This window comes from Podarcis liolepis (genome assembly GCF_965112155.1).
Source record: "Podarcis liolepis genome assembly, chromosome: 8".
Lineage (NCBI taxonomy): Eukaryota > Metazoa > Chordata > Lepidosauria > Squamata > Lacertidae > Podarcis > Podarcis liolepis.
In genome coordinates this window covers 79,611,745-79,627,584 of record NC_139560.1, presented here as the reverse complement: position 1 = coordinate 79,627,584, position 15,840 = coordinate 79,611,745, and the positions used below count along the sequence as shown (strand labels likewise).

The window sequence follows — 15,840 nt, the reverse complement described above, 5'->3', positions numbered from 1 at the left end:
TTTCACTTTAAAGGGAGCTTGAAATGAGAGTCATCAGTTATACTTTAGCATGTTCCATATCATTTTCTTTGTATGCTGCAGTCCCATGGTTAAAACCATGCTCAAGGCAGCTTCAAACATGAAAATGTTACACAGTACAAAACACACACACAGGAAACCTAGTCACAAACAACAAATAAAACACCCAAAACGTACACAACCAAATCAAACAATTTCCACGTAAATCATACCAAAAATACAAAATAAATATACCCAAACAAGCCTGGCCCAAGCAATACCACAGCAGTAAAACAGCTCTGTTGAAAAACAGCTCCCTAGGCAGATTGTATTTATGTGTCTTTTTCCACTGTCTTGCTTTTTCTTCTTCTATACCTTTCTGCCACTATCAATTCCCCCCCCCAATCATTTAAAAGAACAGAAATATTTGCATGAACATATATAATGAAATATAAATATATATATTGAAATGCAATGAAACATATAGCATGCACGCGCGCACACACACACACACACACACACGAGGAACCATGTACCAGTCAAGTAAATAACATGGAGTGTTCAGATATGCTACAAGCTTCAGCAGATTATTGTGTAATTAGGCTTAGTAAATCTAAAAGTAATTACTGCATAAGAAGCAGTGTAATTTAGAGGACCAAATTAATCGTGCATTTATCTGGTAATGATATGGTATCATGTAAATAACCTGACATTATATTGTCATTACCATCTGAGTAAAAAGCCTGACTTTATATATATATATATAAAAGGAACAGAAAAGGAAGAAATGATAAACCTTACCATAATCAAGATAAAAAAAATTATATATACAATGAGGAGGAGAAGAAAATAGGGGAAATTAATTCTGGGGTGCTGAGCTTCACTCCTCAGACGAAGTTAACAGTTGAACCCATTTTCTCAAGGGCCGAATAAAAGGAGGAGGTGGTTAATAAAAACGCTAAGAAATAATAATGCTTGGCATTTCTATAGCACCTTAGAGGATTCCGATATTTTCATGAACATTATCTCAGTAACAGTTAGCTAAATTCATGTTTGGATTCTCAGATTCCAGATGGGCTAAGGGTAATATGGCTTGCCTAAAAGCATCTGATGAGTTCACGGCATAGACAACATTTGAATCAAGGACTTTGTAGTCCATTTCTGGGCCTCTACGGTACACTAGTTCTTGAGATCTCACTCAGAATGCTGTGGTTTGGTGGTCCAGCAAAGAATGTGGCCTGATTTTCCATGCTAACAGTATTTTTGGCAATTGAGATGGAGGATTAAGTCATACGAAAAACCTTGCTAGATGATACTGATTGTTCATGTAGCCCACCCAGCACTCCACCTATGACACTGGTTTGTTGGTCAGGGGTTATGGGAGTTGCAGTTCAAAATATCTAGGCTGAGGAAGGCTGGCATGAAGGGTTTACGAAACTAGAAAAGTAAAACGCAACGTGGGAATGTGTGGAAACTGCGGTGTGAATGCAGCCATAATGTGCATTTTCCTACCCTCATTCCACACCATTGGCTGCTAGGGGTGTGATGGTGTCAGAAAAGAAGGGAAGCAGAATGCAATCAAATGTAAGTGTGGAATAGAGCAGGAGGGAAAACTTGGTACTGGGCTGCCTGCTACAGTACTTTCAGCAACAGCCTCCTATTTCTTACAGTGCTCCGTTTTGCCCTGCCCTGTCTATTTCATGTCGCAAAATGAGGTTAGTTTTTCCCCTCCCCCCCTCCATTAAGTTCAATGAAGTAACACTTTTTAGTTGCTCAACATACTGTGCTCTTCTTGAGAAAGACAAAATAATGATGTTTAAGTAATAAGTGCCACTTTAAATTACAGGACCCGATCTTACTGCTGAAATGACAAGCTGCAGAAAGCAGGAATCAAATGTGATAAATGCATTCTTTCTCTCCGTTGTGGTGCTCACTGACTGCTCCAAATTGCTTTCAACACAGGGCCCAACCTTCTATGCCAGAGTGCACTTCAGCTCAATTCCAAACCCGAAGGGTCTTTCCAGTATCCATCTAGCTACCATAGCAACCAAACCCTTGCCCTCGGTGATTCAGCAACATCACAGCTTCCAGCCCGCAGCAGTCAAGCCAGAGCTGCGATACAGAACTATAGCCAGGTATGTTTTGAGAAGGGTTCATTTATACCAGTGCCGTTTTGAAGGGCATATTCTGGTTGAAAATGAATCTCACGCACACGTGGTTTTGCTTACAGAGTTTGAGTTCATAATTTATGTTTGTGTGGAATACAGCTAATAACATCAATGCAATACTAAAGGAATAATTCAGCAGAACAATATGACAACATTTTTGTGTTTATACATTAGTTTAGGAGATGTTTATTAATGTTTAATTTTAGCATGACTTATTTATGTGTGGGTTTGAATCCCCGCGATGGGGTGAGCTCCTGTTGCTCAGTCCCTGCTCCTGCCAACCTAGCAGTTTGAAAGCACGTCAAAGTGCAAGTAGATAAATAGGTACCACACCGGTGGGAAGCGTTTCTGTGTGCTGTTTGCCAGAAGCGGCTTAGTCATGCTGGCCACATGACCCGGAAGCTGTCTGTGGACAAACGCCGGCTCCCTCGGCCAGTAAAGCGAAATGAGCGCCATAACCCCAGAGTCGTCTGTGACTGGACCTAACTGTCAGGGGTCCCTTTACCTTTACTAATCCACTTATATAGCACTATCACAATTAGGAATGTGTAAAATCTGCACCTTTACTTCTGTGGATACCTCTGCAGACCATGCTTTACCTACACAGAAATAGCTGACACATTATTTTCAAAATGCAATCCCAAAGAATTGTGCATTCTGTGTGCATTTTCTATAATTGGCTTAGAGCACAATCCCAACCCTAGATGTGCCGAGATGAGCGAGATAGCACATGACAGATCTCTGGCCCAGCTGGCAAGTTTGTAACCCCAGCTAAGCCAGCGATACATCAGTGTAACTTCCTCAACCTGGCTCAGATGAGGCTATGCCGTATCAGCCAAGACCAGCAGAATTTACACCAGTGTAACCCCTGAAAAATGGGCATTCCTGGGGAAGGGGCTAGATTGGGCAGGAGGTACACTGGCAAAAAATGGTGGTGTAACTCAAACAGTATTTTAAAGGCTTAGGCTTAGGTGGTAGTCCTACTCCTGAACAGAGCTTGGATCTGGTGTTAATTACAGCAGCATAAATTACGCTGTCTTCCCATGTTTAGGATTGCTCCTTTAATCTCATCATATTCCACATTCTAAGGCATCAAGTGGCATATTGCAAATTTGAATCATTGTTGCACATTGCAGACACAGTTGGGGCTTAATTGTGAAGCCGTTTCTACTGAGGTTTTTTCCTTTTATTTTCATGGATTTGATGACATTATTATCAAACCTGCTGTCTGTATGGGACATGTCTATGCAGTAGCAAATTTGGAGACAATAACAAATATTTTTGGCATTCTCATGCTAGACTTTTTATTATTCATTTGTTTTGAGATACTGAGAGTTGCCTACGGGTAAGGTTGTAATTGCATAAAAAGTCTTGAGAATATCTTGGCAAAAGAAACACACCAGCTTCTGCAATATATCCAATTTTCATTAGCCTGAGCATAATTGTGGTGATAGGTTTCATGAATTTGGCATATTTCTAGGATGCAAGGGAGCTGTAAATAAATGTAGCCTTTGATTAACTTAACTGCTAGCCTTGCAAGTGTTACAAGTAAAACCATGGGAGGAAAGTACATATATTTCAGAAGCTTTGGCAACATTAATTCAAAAAAAATAATCTGGAACACATGCAGCCTCCTACATTTTTCGAAAATGCTAATGATAACTTAACTGTAGTCCCTAACGGGGATTTCAAAGCCCTTCACATTCCCCACCTTGCAAAATTATGGATGCTTTATGCTAATTTAATCTAAAACAAGGATGGAAACTTTTAAATGCTTTGTGTCAAAAATCAGACGAAGTCTCTGTTCTGAATTTAGTATCTGCACTCTCCTCAAAACCATATCTAGGTGTTTTTGTGCACATAGGAAAGTCTGTGTAAGTGGGGATTGCCCCGACACCTTTGCGCACGCAATGGCCTTGCCCACGTGGGAATGAGAGGGGTAGCCTCCGCTCACACAGAGCTTCAGCTCACATTTGACTGAGGGCTTTCACTCTAAGATTTCTTCCTGCACCAACTGATGGTGTCATGACGGGGCAGCAACGCTCACCTGACCTCCAGGCAGCTGAGTTGCTGCTGCTTATGGAGTGGGACTGGGGAGGTTAGTGGAAGTGCAAACGCACCAGCAGAGCCTATCCAATGCTTCCTGTTCATTTGCACCGCACAGACCTCCCTGCAACTCCTGCTGAGGTAAACAGCAGCAACTCAGCTGCCTGGAGGGCAGGCGGTCAGCTGCCACTCCACCACTTCATCCAGGGCCGCCTCAAGACCTATCATTGCCTGCGGCAAAGGACAAGATGGCGGCCTCCCCAAGGCACCCACGGAAGACAAACAGACTAGCAGTTGCATCTTACTCCCTTACTACTGAAAGGACACTATCCTCCACTGCACTTGAGGGCAGCAGCCTACCCTGCTGAATTTTACAGGGCACGCAGAGCTCTGTCTTCTCCCTCCCTCTCAGCATCAGCTACCTGAGCCAGCTTTCTCATGCTGCCTCACCCTGGGGCTGGCCCTGACTTCATCCACTGCTGTCTCCCACTATCCTACAGTTTCAGTTACCGTATTTTTCGCTCTATAGGACACACCCGACCATAGGACGCACCTTGCTTTAGAGGGGGAGAACAAGAAAAAAAAATCTCCCCCTCTCTGCTCAGTGCCCCTTCAGCGAAGCGGCAGGAGAAACGGAGCCCCTTCCATTTCTCCTCCTGCTTGGCTGAAGGGGCGCTGCGCAGCTCTCCCTCTCTGCTGAAGCCAGGAGAGTCTTGCTCTCCTGGCTTCAGCAAAAGGAACTCGAAGCCTCCAGAGCGCAGTGGGACCTCCCGCTGTGTTCCGGAGGCTTCAGGCAGCTATCCCTGAAGCCTTCAGAGCGCAGCGCGAGTTCCCGCTGTACTCCCGAGGCTTCGGGTTCCTTTTGCTGAAGCCAAGGAGCCTGCATTCGTTCCATAGGATGCACACACATTTCCCCTTAATTTTTGGAGGGGGAAAAGTGCGTTCTATAGAGCAAAAAATATGGTAAATAAATAAAGAATTTTTTATGTGTTGTTCTTCGCTATAAACAGAATACTGAAAACAACATTTTTTTAAAAAAATCAGTGCGATTTTTCTCAAAGATGCAATTTGTACATAAACCCTCCTTTGTTGTTTGGTTAGGCAGCAGTCTGGCAGGGGTATGGGCACATGTCTGCCTCCAGGGGTGTCTCTTTAGCATTTACTGCAGGCACTCACATATCCAAATAAGCAAGCTGATTTCAAAGGGAAAAGCAGCTTGCCTCTTCAGCCATGCAGGCAGTTGCAGGAGGAACCTCAAAGACACTTCCAGCTGTATCCTTGGTTTTCTCCTACCCTTGAACATACCTTTTGTAAGAATTGCAGCCTTCTTACCTTGTTGCACATGCTGAATAGGAACCCCAGCAGTTGCAACAATAAAAAACCCCTGCTCTGAACAGGAAGTACTCTTAATTTTATGTCTCTTAAAACAATATTCCCACAAGCAAAGTCATCACTGTGCTTTCTTTATATCATTGCTCTTTTGCATAACATCTAATATATATATTTTTCAAAATATTATTGCAATCTTGGGACGGCGTTACATAGCATTTGGATAAGGACCGCTTCAGATGAATGGACTTACTTTTAAACTCACAATGACACTTTATAAAAAGCACAGTAGATCTGAACATTATTTTACATTTTATACAAAGCACAGTAGATCTAAACATTTTACAGCAGCTGCACTATAAAGCGATGTAACAGTGTTCAGTCCATTCATTAGTGTAAATGGGAGGAACCTACAGTTCACGATAGAACACAAAATAAAGCACAAACCATGGCTATTATGCTTGTGGGGATGTTCCTCCTTCCTGCGTCTCAACCGAGGAAGACTAGATATGAATTTATCACTGGTGCATGGTCTCTGTAGCTCCTTGTGGAATGTTCTGTTATTGAAGTCAGTTTGAACAGAGGCAGTCCCAGGAAGGTACAGGAGCTCATAGAATTCAATGTACTGTACAAAGCCTGCATATTTAGAAAGATCTGTATTTTAAAAAGAGCCTGTCTAGTACAGCTTCCTGTTTTACATTGGCCACCCAGATGCCTTCACGGAAAGCGGAGCATGGCAGTAACAAGATCAGTAACCCCTCCCCTGGCAGCTGTTATTTGGTGGCCTCTGAATGAGTTTGTTCAACTGCCATTCAAAGATATCCGAGTGGCCACTGCCATACCCTGTAGCAGTGAGTTCCAGAAACTATGTGAAGAAATGCCTTTTCTTTTTTCTGTGCAGAATCTACCCCCCACAAATTTTATTTGAGACGACCCTGAGTTCTAACATTACGAGAGGGAGAAAAATGCCTAAGCAGCATGTCCCGTTAGCTTCTTCTTCTTTACTCAGTTATTTACATGTTCCCGGCACTTGATTTTAGTTGCTTTTTTTCGTGCATTTCCCAGCTCTACCATTTTTAAATTTTTTATTGAAATGGAGCAACCACAGTTCTTACACACTGTATTCCAAGAATGGTTGCACCATAGATTTGTATTAAGATATTATGATGCTGTTCGTTTTATCTTCAGTCCCTTTCCTAATAATTACTACCTGGGCGTTTGCTTTTTCCACAGTTGCTATAGGCTGAGTTTCCTTTCCTAACAAAATAAAAAAATTCCTTCCAGTAGCACCTTAGAGACCAACTATGTTGGCATGTTAATGGTATGATCTTTCGTGTGCATGCACACTTCTTCAAATACTTCTTCGTGTGCATGCACACGAAAGCTCATACTAATAACAAACTTAGTTGGTCTCTAAGGTGCTACTGGAAGGAATTTTTTTATTTTCTTTTGACTACAGCAGACCAACATGGCTACCTACCTGCAACTTTCCTTTCCTAGTTAGCAATCACCAGTTCAGATCTATCTTTCCTTCCTTCCTTCCTTCCTTCCTTCCTTCCTTCCTTCCATCCATCATGTCCATTAAATGAAGGCAATCAGCATGATGGGTTTGAGCCCCATGTTGGGCAAAAAGATTCCTGCACAGCAGGGAGTTGGACTAGATGTTCCCTCGTGGTCCCTTCCAACTCTACAATTCTATGATTCCACTTACCTTACTCGCTATCTTGATGCCTAGTAACCCATTCTGAAGAGGCTTTTTCTATCTCTTCATAGTCTGCACATTAACCCGGATGGGAGATTACCAACTCATTGAAGCCAGGCTATTGTTACAAATATAGAGTTGTAGATGGATCATCACCTAAACTGGCAAAAAGGTGGATCCAAGAGTAGCCCCTACTACACATTTGATCCATAACAATTATACTGGGTGAAGAAATGGGATTTAGCTTTATCATATAAATTGTCAAAGTATCTTGCAAACACAAATCTCTTGCATCTTTGAACATTACATCTAGTGATTGCAGTGTCTCTTTCTTGGCACAAATTGCGAGGAGCTACAGCATATCTTCTATTTGCCAGGCTTTTCCTTGCCTCTGTGAAGCAGGAAAGGCTTCAGACATATCATTTCTGATAAGGAATTTCAGTGCCCTTTTCTGCCTCCGTTACAATCATGGGAATTTTGCTTCTGACCTAAAATGGAACAGGATTAGCCCTTTCACTGAATGTTTGCTACATATACAACTTCATTTACAGAACGGTTTTGTAATCTTCCTTAAAGCACAGTTGTATTCTATATAATGGCATAAAAAAGTACAATATGTGTACAGTAGAACACATACAAATGTGTTAAATGTGCTTTCAGCTTATCTGCTTCACACTGTTAAGAGATACTGTGCAGGACCATATTAATTCATAGGGCATAATGCAGTTTATTGTAGAAAGGCTAGTAACAGGAATAGTAATTGTATGTCCACAGCATGACATCTGAAATCGCACATTTATTTTGCTCCTGAGGAATTAAATGACTGACACTTCTTATCACTGGTAGGCTGATCCATTTATCTACATCAAGTCTCACACTGTATTGCCTAGAGATTTTATTACAAGCACAGTAAAGACTGAAATCTTCAGTTAAGGCTTCTTAACACTTTCCACCTAGTGTTTTCTTAACGCTAAGCTACATTCACTTACTAGGATTTCTTTAAAAATGGAATATTAACTTTGGGACGAATATTTCTCTTTCTTAAATATACCTGGTGTAGATTACTTTCCAAGTACTGTTGCACAAATGGAAGATCTGGCTTGTGAGATCAGACCACAGTTCCATCTAGTCCATCAGTTGTTTCCAGCACCAGTCAGATGATGTCTCTGGAAGCTTCCTAGCAAGACAGAGGTGATGGATATCCAGCCTCTGGTAATATATTATAATATAATATAATATAATATAATATAATATAATATAATATAATATAATATAATATAATATAATATAATATAATATAATATAATATAATATAATATAATATAATATAATATAATATAATAATTTTATTATTTCTACCCTGCCCATGTGACTGGGTTGCCCCAGCCACTCTGGGCAACTTCCTACGTATATGAAAACATAATAAAACATTACACATTAAAAAGCTTCCCTATACAGGGCTGCCTTCAGATGTCTTCTAAAGGTTAGTCATCTCCTTGACATCTGATGCAAAAGCGTTCCACAGGGAGGGTGCCACTACCGAGAAGGCCCTCTGCCCAGTTCCTTGTAGCTTCACTTCTTACAGTGAGGGAACCACTAGAAGGCCCTCGGTGCTGGATCCCAGTGTCCAGGCTGAACAATGGGGGTAGAGATGCTCCTTTAGGTATACAGGGCCAAGGTTGTTTAGGGCTTTAAAGGTCAGCACCAACACTTTGAATTGTGCTCGGAAACGTACTGGGAGCCAATTTAGGTCTTTCAGGACTGGTGTTATATGTGGATGTGGAGGATAAAAACATAAGAACATGCCTCCTGGATCAGACCAATGCTCTATAGTCCAGCATCCTGTTTCTCACAGTGGTCAAAATGCCTGTTGTTCCCCAGCAACTGGAATTCAGAAACATGCAGTCCCTGATCCTCAAGGTAGCATATGCCCCTCATGACTAGCAACTACAGATCGGCTTATTCTCTATGAATATGTCTGCCCCATGGCCCTTTTAAAGCTATTTAGACTGGCAGCCATCACCACAGATAATGTAGTAGAGCATGCTACCATTTATCTATGTATGTTCTGAAAAAGTACTTTTGTCTGTTCTGTCAATTCAGCTTCAATGGGGGACCCCAGGTTGTAGTGTTGTGAGAGGAGAATTATGTCTCTATCCAAATCTTCAACATACAGTGGTGCCCCGCAAGACGAATGCCTCGCAAGACGAAAAACTCGCTAGACAAAAGGGTTTTGCGTTTTTTGAGCTGCTTCGCAAAACGAATTTCCCTATGGGCTTGCTTCGCAAGATGGAAACGTCTTGCAAGTTTGTTTCCTTTTTCTTAACACCATTAATACAGTTGCGACTTGACTTCGAGGAGCAACTCATAGAACACGGTGTGGTAGCCTTTTTTGAGGTTTTTGAAGACTTTGGTGATTTTTGAAGCTTTTCCAAAACTTTCCCGACACCGTGCTTCGCAAGACGAAAAATTTGCTAGATGAAAAAACTCGCGGAAAGAATTAATTTCGTCTTGCGAGGCACCACTGTAATGCATTGTTTTTTACACCTCTGTCAAGTTGCCCATTACTTGCATTTTTTCCCTGCACAAAGGCAGCAACAACCCAAAAGAGAGTTGCTCCAGCCCCCTGACAATTTCCAGCTCTACAATATCCTTCCCCCCCCCTTTTTTTTTTAAATGCAGCCACTGTACTCAGTATTCCAAGTGTGGTCGTACCACAGATTTCTATATCAACAGTTCTATTTTTCCTAAGGATCCACAACAAGGAATTAATATTTTCATAGCTGTCACACTGGGTCAATATTTTCATTGAGCTGTCCACCATGATCTTTCTTGATCAATCACTTCCAGCATCACCACTGAGCAACATTTGCCATTTAATTGCCCATTTCCCCATTTTGGAGAGATCTTTTTTGGAGCTTTTTGGCATCTTTTTTTTTTTTTTTTTTTTGCCTTGTACTACTTAAACAGGGTTTGTTGTTATCAGCAAAGTTGGCCACCTCACTGTTTAACCTTAGGTCATAGAATCATAGAATTGTAGAGGTCGCTTGTAAACAAGTTTAAAAGCACCAGTCCCAATACAGATCCGTGGAAGACCCCCCTCTTTTTATACATTCATTTGATGTAAAAAAACTATAAATTTCTTCCTACTTTGTTGTTAACACCTCCTTCAGGGGTCCCTCCTTCAACTAATGCCACCTTGTAGTAAACCTGCTTCACCTCTGACAAGTCCCAAATCCATCAGACCTCACTTTGCCTCAGGATTCAAAATTCATCCAAATCTCTCACACACTCCCAACTGAAACAGAATTTGGTATGTTGTGTCATTACCACTATAATGATTGACATTTGCTGAAATGTGTATTTAAGACTCCCCAATCCTAAATATTTTTACTCTGAAGGAAATCCTATTAATGAAATAAGATTGACTTCTGAATATGTATGCCTGAGATGGCAGAGACTTCTTCCAGGAGAGAGATTGTCAGCAATTCTCTTTTGGGAGGAACATAAGAAGAAGAAAAACTGCCTGAAACCTCCTGCAGCTGACAAGAACTAATGCCAGGTGTGTGTGTGTGTGTGTGTGTGTGTGTACACACACACAAACACTTTTTGTAATTGGTCAGCTTCACTGTGTATTGTGGCACTGCCCGCTTTTGTTGTGACTGGAACTAAAAATGCAATGCTTGAGTTATTCAAACTTTGGTTTGAATAACTCATACTACAGTTCCAACTTCTTGCATTTGGGGCATTCTTTAATGTTTCAGATAAATCCTCTGCCTGATCAAGAAAGAAAAAGGCAAAGGGCAGGCAGGGATGTGGAAATGTATCTGAAATCAGAGTGCGCCTTTCAACAGAGTCCTCAGCTATCTCTCACTCCAGCATGCTGTTATTAGAGGATTTTAATGTTACCAGATTAACAGCCACAGATGATCTCTTGAGCCTAAGATCCCCGATAAAAACTGGAATGCAGTCTATGTTGGGAGATAAGAGGTACATTCTATTCTTTGCTGTTCCAGAAGGGGCTCAGGCACATAATTGAAATTTTTAATAGGGAGCATCTGTTGAGGATTTTCTTTCTCTCCTCCCTCCTCTTTTTCTTTTAAATTACAAGGTTTAGGCAAAACTTCGCACAGCACTGCATAACTGGCAGGAAGATCTAAGACCTCCTGTGCAGATGTGCTGGACAATCTGCTGTTTTCAATTGTATGCAAATTTATACCTGGGCTGAATCCCAAGGAAGGGCCCACCTCTACCACAACTCCATCCCACCCTCATTTTCTGGTATGTCTTGTAAATAAATAAGTAACTGGGTTGCACTCAGGAAGAGATGGCTGCAAGAATTTGTGTGTGAGAAAGAGATTGCTCACAAAGGGTAGGGCGTGCACATTGTCACAAAATGCAGAAATGGATAGCCATCCACAAGGACTATCACTTTTTGGAATACGCCCCCTCCTCCCATCTTCCATACGCTTCTATTTTCACAGTATAATTTATTTCCAGTGGACAGAAAATCTCCCTCCAATTCCATGAGTTGAAGTTGAATCCTCTCATCCACAATCACAACTGCCAAGGAGTAGTTTGATTTACAGTGTGCCCACGACAGCTTTTCTTGTCACATTTCTTTTGATTTGTGGGTGCTCTTCCATATTGCTTTCAGTCTAGAATACTTGCTTTTAGGGTTTTGTTTTGTTGTTGTTGTTGTTGTTGTTGTTGTTGTTTTTAATAAAGGATTGTATTGTTGGCCAAGCAAAGGGAGATGAAATACTGTACATATTGAAAAGAGCAATTATAATAGCAACCCTTCCCCCGCCCCGCAGCAGAAACATGCAATGGTCTAATATTCTATTTCCAATAGCAGCAAGCCACATAAGTTGGCCAAACCCTGTTCATCACTCCAACTGGCACACAAAGATGTGTATCATCTGAATGTGGCGGTTCAATTTAATTATCATGGCTAATAACCACTGATAACCTATCCCACATGAATTTGCCTAATCCCTGCTAAAGCCACCCCCAAGTTGTGTGGCAGTGAATTTCTTAACCTGGTTATACAATGACAGTGTTATAAGAAAAAACTGCTGCCTTTCCCTTATGGGGTATCCATGAGCCCTTATAGAGTCCTTACGTAGGTTCTCTATTGGTAGGAGATAACAGAGGCCAACCAGAGAATATTGAGAAGCAAAGCAGCTAGTAAGCCTGAATTATTAACTGTTGCAACAGGGTACTCACTACCACATGCAGAAGGCAAGAGGGACCCATAACAATGGTGCCTAAGCCCTTATATAAACTTTTGAAATTGCCCACCCTGTAGCTCAAGAACACCCCCCAAAACATCATACATACATCACAGGAGTTGGGCTACAGCAGAAATACATCACAGTGGGCGGTCTACAAGAGAAATCCTGTCTGGCAGGATACTGATAATGGTCACTTGATTGCTTTACCTGGCCAGCCTGGCCATTCCTTTTGAGATGCTAAATATTTAGTTCCTGAATCCAGGTCACAGGCTCACCCTATTCATACACAGATAAGCCCTTAAGACAGGATTTGTGAGTAAAGAGACAATGGGGAGGTTTTCTCATTTCCTTCTTCACTAGAGAGTATATCTGAGTTTACTGGAAGAGTCAAAATGGCTTCAGGATTGCTCTCCTGTACTATCTCAGACTCGTGGTTTATATACTTATGTTTGTGTTTGCCTTGTAAATTTATGATTTATATATATAAGACCTTAGAATTCCAGGTATCCCAATATTGGCAGAGAAATACGGATGAGGGCATGCCTCAGTTCTCCCTCTGTGCCTTCTGTGACACTGAAAAGAAAAACGAGGAGCATCACCCTTTCCTCTCCCAAGCAACAGAGGGTCTAGCCAATTTCATTTCCAAGATGACAAAGGCATTCCCCCTCACCAAATGATTTTAACTAAATCAATTCATTTTCAGTTAGAAGGTGGGGGCTCTAAATTTTGAGGAGACCAATTCACAGGTAGGGACGAGGGTGGTGCTGTGGGTTAAACCACAGAGCCTAGGACTTGCCAATCAGAAGGTCGGCGGTTCGAATCCCTGCAACAGGGTGAGCTCCTGTTGCTCGGTCCCTGCTCCTGCCAACCTAGCAGTTTGAAAGCACACCAGTACAAGTAGATAAATAGGTACTTCTCTGGCAGAAAGGTAAACGGTGTTTCTGTGTGCTGCTCTGATTTGCCAGAAGCGGCTTAGTCATGCTGGCCACATGACCCGGAAGCTGTCTGCGGACAAATGCCAGCTCCTTGGCCTATAGAGTGAGATGAGCGCCGCAACCCCAGAGTTGTCCACGACTGGACCTAATGGTCAGGGGTCCCTTTACCTTTACTATTCACAGGTAGATTGTCTGTTCGGCCATTTTATGAGCTAAGTACTTCAACCTGCCGTTTTTAGCAACAAATCGGAAGGGAACAGTAACCCCTATGATGCCTTCTCTAAGTGTCATAACAAATGTTGCGGGGGCATTTAGTACATCATAGCGACTTCCCTGCAATGAAACTTAAAAACCAACAAAGCCTGCCCCAAGCTTGGATGAGGTGCAAAGTCTGGTGGCTACTTACATCCCGAGACACGTCACAAAAAGAAGTAGAGTCCCAAATACCCCTTTCTTTTTAAATATTTAAAATCTTTATTGCATTTTTCACCGCAATAAAAATAAATCTGATGTTAACCTTAGCAGGCAGAGGGTCTTCTCGGTAGTGGCGCCTGCCCTGTGGAATGCCCTCCCATCAGATGTCAAAGAAATAAGCAATTATTGGACTTTCAGAAGACATCTGAAGGCAGCCCTGTACAGGGAAGCTTTTAACATTTGATGAATCATTGTTTTTTAATATTCTGCTGGAAGCCGCCCAGAGTGGCTGGGAAAACCCAGCCAAATGGGCGGGGTATAAATAATAAATTATTATGATATAGCACACATAGCCATGAGGCAGAGTGAAGCAGCTGCCTCAGGCCGCAAATTCTGAAGAGTAGAACGGGGTTTTGAATTGTGTGCCTTGTGTTCTGCCCTGCAGCCCCTAAGCTAGTTTGTTGCCCTAGGGTACAGTAGATGACTGCTGCATCACCGGTGCTGAAGCAAGAGTCAACTACCAGTCTAGTCAGAGTTCGTGCACAGAATGGGGAATGCACCCTCTTTTCCTTTGCTTCAGGCAGCAAAATGACTTGGGCTGCTCCTATGATTACATATCACAGAGTTCTTGCAAGCTAACAATTAGGTTCTTGCATATAGTTTTAAATCAGTCCAAAGGGACCTTTCCAGCTCTGGAGGCTTGGAAATAAAGAGATGCTGTATTCAAATTGCAGACAGTACTCTTGTGTCTACTATGCCGGCATGGCTCCACTCTCTCCTACTTGCCTGCTTAGATGCTGGCTCCGTTCCTTGGATAAGGCGATCTGCCGCTTATCCACACCTTGACATTGTTTTTACACCAATTTAACACTCCGAGCTGCCTTCCACCTGGGAGGCGCCGTTTGCTGAAGGTGCTAATCATTCTCCCTCAAACAGAGCCCCAGTGGACTACAAGTCCCAGGATTCCCTGGGGGAAACTGAATTGCTTTGAAGGCTGGTGTAGATAAGACACCATCACTCCTGACAATTGCGAAGGTGTTTCTTGGAAGCTGAGGGCGCTATTGATTTCCCATGACCCAAAGTATGCCCAAGAGCAATTTTGGCTTGCTTTTTTTCCCACGCTTGGACGGCGAGGGAAAAAAATGATGGAACGTGGGTCACTTTAAAAGGCAAACGCCATCGTATCGCCTTTAGGCGCTTGGCTAAGACTGCAACGCTATGCGTGATCACAGCGGCGTTTGCTTCCGAGTAAACACGAGTCAGGTTTTCTGGGATCTCTTTAAAAAAAAAAAGTAGACTTGTGCAAGGAAATTAGAATTGTGCAATGCATCTGAAAACGTGTTCTACTAATGGGAAACGGTCCTGGTATTTAAGGGAGCAATTTTTTTAAAAAAGCAGACTTGTGCAAGGAAAGCAGACTTGTACAATGCATCAGAAGACGAGTTCCACTAGTGAGAAACGGTCCTGGTATTATGTTCCCCACCCCCACGAGCAAAAGACTATTTTAGCAGCTTATGGAAGACCAGGCGCTTAATCCTGGAGGCGTTGGGGAGGAACCCCAGGGAGAGGTCAGCCGAGCGCTGTGTGATGCTTTTAATTCCCTCCCCAATTCTCCTTTTTTCGCGGACGGGGGGGGGAGAGGAGGTGCTGCTTGCTTGCTTGCTTTTCTCTCTACTGCGCCCGCCCTCTTGTCAGCCCGTTTGTTTGTTGTGCTTGCTTCCTCTCCCCGCCCCTCTCCTCCTCCTCCTCCTCAGGCCACCGCCGGCCGGACAGCCCACCTCGCCGGCTCGGAGCCGCCGCCGCCGCCTCCTCCTCCGCTGTCTCAGCCGCTGCCCCGGGAGTCGTTCGCGCCGAGCCATGGCAGCGCCTTCCACTTGCCGGACTCGTGCTCGTCCGCCTCTGCCTCCCAGGCGCAGCAGCCGCACTCGCCGGCCCTCTACTACTCCAGCTCCACGCTGCCGGCGCCAGCGGGTGAGCTCGCCCTTGTCCATGCAGCAGGTGGGCTCGCCCAC

The 15,840-nt window shown here is 43.0% G+C and overlaps 1 pseudogene across 1 annotated transcript in view; it reads left to right on the top strand.

Moving 5' to 3' along the window:
- LOC310713852 (catenin delta-2-like) overlaps window positions 1-15,840 on the top strand; it is a 273,582-nt pseudogene that overhangs the window by 257,006 nt on the left and 736 nt on the right. The window contains exons 6-7 of the transcript XR_014530107.1: window positions 1,960-2,132; window positions 15,583-15,830. The product of XR_014530107.1 is annotated as a catenin delta-2-like (transcript). The remainder of the gene's footprint in view (window positions 1-1,959; window positions 2,133-15,582; window positions 15,831-15,840) is intronic.